The sequence below is a fragment of the Aegilops tauschii genome, chromosome 2 (assembly GCF_002575655.3).
Source record: "Aegilops tauschii subsp. strangulata cultivar AL8/78 chromosome 2, Aet v6.0, whole genome shotgun sequence".
In the NCBI taxonomy this organism is placed as follows: Eukaryota; Viridiplantae; Streptophyta; class Magnoliopsida; order Poales; family Poaceae; genus Aegilops; species Aegilops tauschii.
Genome location: NC_053036.3, coordinates 21,313,273 through 21,321,494, shown reverse-complemented (window position 1 = coordinate 21,321,494; position 8,222 = coordinate 21,313,273). Strand labels below are relative to the sequence as shown.

General features: G+C 42.5%; 1 long non-coding RNA gene across 1 annotated transcript; it reads right to left on the bottom strand.

Moving 5' to 3' along the window:
• Positions 1-3,410: 3,410 nt before the first annotated feature.
• On the bottom strand, positions 3,411-6,752 carry LOC109785881 (uncharacterized). The gene is made up of 3 exons (XR_002238194.4): positions 5,023-6,752; positions 3,917-4,925; positions 3,411-3,829 (listed from the first exon to the last, which is right to left on the bottom strand). It is a non-coding gene; the product is annotated as an uncharacterized lncRNA (long non-coding RNA).
• Positions 6,753-8,222: the final 1,470 nt, after the last annotated feature.

Sequence of the window (8,222 nt, the reverse complement as noted above, 5' to 3'; positions counted from 1 at the left end):
GCACGCCCTTAATGTACTCGGAGGTGTGTCTGTCACCGTACATCCATTGCCGGTTCATCTGCGTGCATTATATATAATTAAGTGTGTCAAAAACCATTACAGAACATCATGAATAGATAATTAAGTGACCAAATTAATAGAAGTTCATCATCACATTAAAACCAAAGTACATACATAGTTCTCATCTAACAACATATATATAGCTGTCCAGAGCATCTAATTAATTAAACCATACATTGAAACTATGTAAAACATTTCAATGCGAAAACAAATGCGATCATAATCGCAACCAAGGTAACAATTGATCCAACGGCATAATGATACCAAGCCTCGGTATGAATGGCATACTTTCTAATCTTTCTAATCTTCAAGCGCATTGCATCCATCTTGATCTTGTGATCATCGACGACATCCGCAACATGCAACTCCAATATCATCTTCTCCTCCTCAATTTTTTTTATTTTTTCCTTCAAGTAATTGTTTTCTTCTTCAACTAAATTTAACCTCTCGACAATAGGGTCGGTTAGAATTTCTGGTTCAACCACCTCCTAGATAAATAAAATCTATGTCACGTTGGTCGGTATATTTGTCATAAACAATAAATGAACCAAATTGTTATAAAAAGATAATATATACCACATCCGAATCATAGACAGGACGAGGGCCGACGGGGGCGGATACCAAAACCATCGCACTATGTAATAAGAAGGAATAATAAAAGTAACAAAATTAGACAAGTATCTATCTAAAGTAAGAATATTTTTTTCCTTTCAAAAAGAAGATAAGAACAAGAGGCTCACCACGGTGGTGCTGGCGACGAGATCGGCGCGGGCGATCGACGGCGGTGAAGACGGGGACGGGACGTGACGGACCACTAAACCTAGACAAATCTCGGGGAAAATGGAGCTCGGAGGTCGAGTTTCGAGAGGAGAAAGATTAACTAGTGTGGCTCAGACATTTCATCGAACACCTCATGTGCATATGAGGTGAGCTAGAGCACCCAAATGCCCTCGCCTCGCCGGACAAAAAAAACAGAGCACTGTGGAGTGCTCTGCTGTGGCGATGGGGTATATATAGGGAACTCATTGGTCCCGGTTCGTGGCATCAACCGGGACTAAAGGTCTTTGGTCCCGGTTGGTGCCACGAACCGGGACCAATGACCCCCTTTAGTCCCGGTTGGTGGCACCAACCGGGACCAAAGGCCTTGTGCTGCCCCGCGTCAAAAGTTTAGTCCCACCTCGCTAGTTGAGAGGGCTCGAGAGTGGTTTATAAGCGCTGCTGCGCCCACCCTCTCGAGCTCCTCTCAACTGCAGGCTTTCGGGCCTAACCGTTCTCTTTGCCTGTGGGGCCTACTGGGCCTTCTACGGGCCTGAATCCTGGCCCATGGATGGGTTTTCAGTCGTATTCAGGCCGTGGTGGCCCAGTAGGTGGCATAATTTTTTTCTCTGTTTTTTGTTTTCTCTTTTGCTTTATTTGTTTTTTTTGTTTCTACTTACAACAAAAAACTTATTTATTTTATTTCTAATTACTTATGTATTTTACTTTAATTATTTTATTTTTATTTATTTTACTGCTGCTATTTTTATTTAATTTATTAAGGTTTATTTATTTTAATTACTATAGTTTATTTTATTTTATTTTATTAAGGTTTATTTATTTTTATTTATTTTATTAAGGTTTATTTATTTATTTACTATAAAAAAGAACATAGATGCGCCTATAGAGAAAATTTAACCTAAATTCATAATAAATTTCTATGAATTCAAAGAAATTTACTGTGAATTTAGGTCAAATTTCCTGTATAAGGGCATCTATTTTCACTGTGAGAGAAGCTCAACAAGGCAGAGAGGGACGGGCTTATAAACTGGTGTGAGCGCCCTTTGGTTGGCGAGGTGGGACTAAACACTGGCCGCAACTAGGACCAGCCCTTTAGTCCCGGTTTGTGGTATGAACCGGGACTAAAGGGCTGTGGGCCAGGAGCGTGGCCCATTGGTCCCGGTTTGTCCCACCAACCGGGACCAAAGGGTCCGGATGAACCGGGACCAATGCCCCCACGAGGCCCGGCAGGCCCCTGGCCGCACGAACCGGGACCAATGCTCACATTAGTCCTGGTTCGTGACTGAACCGGGACTAATGTGAATATTGCCCTGGGACCAAAGCCCAGTTTTCTACCAGTAAGGTCGTGGTGACCACGGCATCGGCAACGACGGCAAGAGACGGATGAGGTTACCATGGCGGGGGCGTCAGGATGTGGATGTGGTGGTCGTGAGCTTCTGCACAGCGACCATGGAGGCCGGAAGACACGGGAGCGAGCCGTCGCGGCCACGAACAGCACACTGGCGGCAGCAGCAACGCGCGCGTCGGGGTCCTCCACTGTGTGGCCGGCGAAGTGCCTGTGCACTAGCAGCAACACACGCGCGCGCTGGGGTCCTGCGGGAGAAAGCCAACGACGCGGGCTATGTGTCCGGTGCCAGATCTTGTTAGCATATCTTGTGAATGTCTTTGTTGTTTTTTCTTAGCATTTTCTTAGCCGCATGCAAATAAGGTAGCACGTGCAGGAGAGCACAAATTTGTGTGTGCTAGTCCTCCGTGATTAGTGGATCAGACCTAACGTGGAGCTGAGTCCTAGTCGTGGGCGTAGTGGACGTATAAGCCGGATCATTAATGAAAAATGTTTTACACTGAATGAAAGGAAAGGGAAATGGCCGTATCAGATCGATCCCGTCTTTCTCGTTCTTTCTGTTTCTCCTACGCTGAATGAATGGAAAGGGAAACGGCAGAGAAACTCCATCCTTTTACGCTAATATTACGCTGCTGAAAATACTGAAGATTCTAAAAATACTGACGAAACTGAAAATACTGAAGATTCTGACGAAACTGAATCGTCATTGCACGTATAGATTTGGTAAGCCTCTTAAGTAGGAATAAGAGTTTCCTTGTGTTTTCTGTTCGATTGAATAAAAGGAAACAACAGTGCGGAATAAGGGGAAACGGCAGCGTGGAGTTAGACGTGGGATGGTGCCGTGATTATCGGATCTAATCCCGTTTCTCTTGTACTTTCTCTTTTCTGTTGGACTGAATAATAGGAAAGAAAACTTCACCGCGCGACCAGAGTCTTGTACCTCTTGCTCCTATCTATTCAATTGACTGAATTACACTTATTCTGGTGAACAACGATGGGGCGGGGCATGGCCAGTGCATTGCCGGCGGCTGCGACGTCGAGGAATGATCTGCAGCTTCAGTCCGCTCGGTCGGACCGGTTAAAGACCGGACCGGACCAAGTAAATTTCGGGCTGAAATTTGGGGACCGGACCGGCCAATTTCTTCAACGGGCCAGGACCGATCGGTCCGGTCTAGAACGGGCCACGAGCGGGCCGAAAAGCCCACTCGCTCCGTCCAGCCTGAGTCTGAACCCAATATAGTTGAACATAGTCTGACAAAGTACTAAACGGCAAAGGGAAACAGTACTGAATATAGCTTACAATCAAGGACAAACATGAATTCTAGGGATCTAGACAACAGCAAACAAGCACTAGTCTAGTAGTTTTGCTGGCACTTTCTTTGCTCTTTTATTTTCGCCAACTTGGGAACTTGCCGGGCCAGAGGTAACATTGACAGTAAAGGATGAACTGGAGTTCACATTTACTGTCTCATTTTTGACAGCAATATTGGAAGAAGCCTTCATCTTCTACTTAGGCAATACTAGGGATTTAGATGATCTTTTCTGCACAGGAGCAAGTGTGGAGCACATTCTTTTGGATGGATGGTTCTCATCACTTGTAGCAGCTCTCTTTCAGTTAGTGCTTTGTTGAGATGTTTGCACATTTGCCTAAGAGGACAGCAGAAGAAAGAAATTCATCACGAGCATTTAACAGAACAAGAAATGTTTGCAACTATGTAATATAGGCTTTTGTACCTTGGAAGTAGACATCTTGGAGTCCTTTCCATTGCATCTGGACTTGGATAATGATCTAGCATTTTGTCCAATAGTAGCCGGTCCATTTTAACCTGAAGCGGCATTCCCTGGACATGTTGTTTTGTTGTGACCAGTACACTTGCATTTCCTGCATCTAATCACAGTTCCAACCCTTGAAACTTTGGTAGCTTTTGGTTTTTCAGTGCCCTCTCTTTTTCTCTCTTTCCAAGGCTTTCCTGGCATCTTAACATATCCAGGAGCTAGTGGTTTAGGCTCGTCTGATTCTGGCCAGCCCTGAGGTCCTTCAACTGGTTGCAGGCAATGTGCATATGTTCTCTTGAATGCTTCCACAGAGTAACAACTAGCCACATAACCATGTAACTGATTGGTGTGTTGATGAACTGCAGATACAACATGAGCACAAAGTATACCAGATAACTGCCAATACCTACAGCTACAGGTCATCTGGTTGAGGTCAACTGTAAACCTTTGAGATCCACGTGGCACCTCAAAACAGTTATTTCCATTACTTGACATATACCAGAAACATCGTTGGCCTTGCTTAATTTCTTGCTTATATTGGGACATATAGGATCATCCTATTTCTCACACTTGTCTCTGTTCTCTTGTATTCTGACCATCACCATTCTTCTAATTGTCTCTAGCATGAAAAGAATTGGGAGGAACCTAGCTTCTCTACAATCCATTTGTTAAAACTTTCACACATATTATTGTCGACAGAATCACAATTGCTTCCTAAGTTGAGCCATGCTCTACACCAATGCTTTGGATCGGTTTTTAACATTGCTCTCGATCCAAGGACTATAAGTTGAGCAAGCTTGGCTTTGCAATAGTTGAAAAAACATACACTTGCAGCCTTTGCACAAACCTAGAGTGGCTTCTGACATTCCTTGTTCTTGAACTTCATCATCCAATTGGCGTAAATATGCCTGGCACAATTCCTGTGTTCAGCCCTTGTTGCCCATTTCTAAACAACAGTGATGATACCCTGCAATCATGAGAGACAAGTTATAACATGCAGCATACATAACATGCAACAGAGTGCAAAAGTAGACAAGTTATGGCATCTAGCATATAATAATTACCTTTTGTTGATCTGATATAATCACACAACCTTCACCATCTAGCACTCTCACATCTTTAAAAAGCAAAGAACAAAACACCCATCAAGTCCAATAACCTTCCTACAGCCAGCCATGAAACCATTTTTGCATGCATCTAAGCAGATATATATATCCTTTGGAAGATAGGCTTCACTTGCTTTGGTTCTAGTTTAACCACTACTGTGCTACCTGGGTTACTCCTTAACAGCTCCAACTGATAGTCAAATATTCTGCTATATTGACCTTTCCTGCATGAAGCCACTTTTTCATCACAATCTTCTTAGCTCTCTTCACCTGAGCAGTGGTCACATTGGCAAACATGTCTTCCTGAATATGTTGTTTCAAGCTTGAAATCTTCCACATTGGATTAGATCTGATTAGCTTGTCATACTTGGCAGCAATTCTTGTTGAGTTAACTAACTTATTGTCCTTCCTTTTGGGGCATAAATGGACATGTTGGCCAATCACACTTTGCCCTAACTCTGGCCTTGTCATTTTTTGGAAATCTGATAAGCTTCTTGTGATGCAGACCATATCGGATAATTGCTTGCCTAAAATCTTCCTTGCCATCAAACTTCATACCAAGAGTAAACTCTGGTACATCCCCTTTGTCCTTGAACCTTCTATACCTTCACTGCCAATCTCATCGAAAGAATTATACAAATCAGAACTATCTTCATATGCAGTATCATTTCCATCATTTTCCTCCCCCACCTTATTTGATGACCCTATTGTAGGACCACCATCCAGCATAGCGTCATCAAGGTGCTCGAGTTGTCTCGCCTTCATCTTTGCCTTATACTCCTTATATATTTCTTGTTGATCTCAACAGCCTCTTCATCTTCATCGGAGCTGATGTCATCATCCAGGCAGTAATCACTCTCGTTGCTATCCTTGTCTTCATCTTCCTCTGAATTTTCATTTGCAGCCTCTGAATTCTCATTTTCATTCCCTGAATTTTCCCCTTCAGGCTCTTTTGAGTTACCAGAAGTGATTGCAACACAATCATTTTCTGTAGGTGGACAACTAGCCAATGCGAGAAAATGATCTGCAGCTCCCCCTGATTCACTACTAGCATTATTTGGCCCATCAGAAGCTCAACATCACTGCTTGACTCCCTGTCGTGTTCGTCATTTTCAGAATTCGGACATATCTCCACATATATTTCAGCTACACTTCCAACACCACAAATAGGACGACATGAGCATAGGAGAAGATATACGACAGAAAAATGATAAGAACACGAACATAAATCAATTAAGTATCACTCAACTTTTCCCTTGACACATTAAACTTTGGAGAATTACATGATTATAATATATGCAAGCAGATAAAACTCAAAACTATTTATTCAGAGCCAACTAGGTACAGGCTAGCCATATCTTAGTTGCTTCATTGAATCCATCGATCTGTTTTCTTCAATCTCCCCCTAAAGCCAAGTTCATCTTTCGAAGATCAGGTGTAATCCACATTGGGGCCGGTTAGTACGACTCTCCACCCCCTTTTCCTCCCTCATGAAATCCTAATTTCCCGCAATGAAATTCGATTTCGTTCATGTCGGCGGTTGGCAAAACGGCCCTGAGATCCGGGACTGGTAAAACATGGGTGCCCAATTTGCTTTTCCGTGCTCCGCCTTAGTGCCCTTATGAAGGCGGCGGGGAGTCCTTAGCCTTTGAACCAAACTCTAGGGAACACTCAATTGCCTGACGTCTCAACTGCAATGGTGAACTCAGTGACATACAATGAAATGGATTGCATCTATTGTTCCAAACAAGGCTGATATTAGCATAAAATCCCTTCCATGCAATTTCTTGCTTCGCTCTACAGACGAAAGTGCCGGATAGTCAATGGTAACCAGAAGATCTATGGTTTTCGAGAGAAGGTAATTGGAAAAACGATTCATTCCTTTGCTTTCTTTCAGATATCTATTCAATAAGATGCTCTGACCTTACCTGAAAACTAGATTCATGAAGAAGCCCAAAAAGTGTCGGGCTTAGTGCAGCCCAGTTCCTAGCCAGTCTGGGGTTCTGCCATGGATATTTGGTCCACTCCAGAATTCCATTCATTTTTCAAACGTAACTCGATTGACTCAATTCACAAACGGCAAGGAAGTCAAAAGTGACGCTTACAGGTCGTATGACAATTGCTTCTCTTCCGGGACTACATACATCTTTTCTTTAACAACTACCATACAAGCTATTCGCTTAATACATGCTAGTAGGTAGGCTGGTGGTGGAGTATTTATTTTCGTCTTTTTTTGGTCTGTCTGTATTTCGGTTTTGGGATGGTGCGAATCCATCTATCCACCATTCTTTTATCTTTCAGTAGTGTCAACCTCAGTTCTGGTTCTTTATCTTGGAATACTCTCCGTTGTCCTGGAAGCAATGCTTGAAAGAAAGCGTAAGGAAGCGTCAAATCAGTATGATGTACTGGCAAAGCCAGTAAGAAGGGAATCGAAAGTAGATAGGGACTCCCACTGTAGATGTGGTTTTATACCTTGATGAATTGGTACCTTATAGCATAGCGAATTTACTTTTCTTTCAAAAGGATATATCAACCTGTAGTGAAACCGGGCCACCGAGCTTGCTTTTACCGCTCTTACAGCTCTCTCTCTTCTTTTTATGGGTAGTTTGGCCAGAAAGAGAAAGAGGAATGTACCCATTTCTATTTATCCATTCTCATAGAAAGTACCAAAAATGTTTTTGAATGTATGGAGCAGGCGTATGAGTTGATATCTTCAAGAGTCAAATCCTTTTCTTGCCCACCCAGCCATAAAAGAAAAAAATCGTTACGAGCGGTCTTAAACCCTCACCTCAATCTGAAAAATGGAATGGAAAAGCTCCAATTTAAATAATGGTACTGGGGAAATACCCAGGGAAGAATCATTCTTTGAATCATCAAGATCTATCAATTTGCGAATTCAATAAAAAACGGACTGATCCTCGGAATACACCATCATCTTTCGAAGTGCGTAGTCAATATTATGTTATATTCAAAGAAACAAGTCAAAGAGTAAAGTCTTCGCCCTTCAATACCACACTTCCAATCGAAATTCCTACGAGATTGACGTTCGAAGAAAAAGATATGGTTTGATAGAAACTTTAAGTGGGTATCAAATAAACTGGAATGAATGGTATCAATTTCTTCTTTTCTATACTGAATCTGCTTCGGTATCTCTTTCT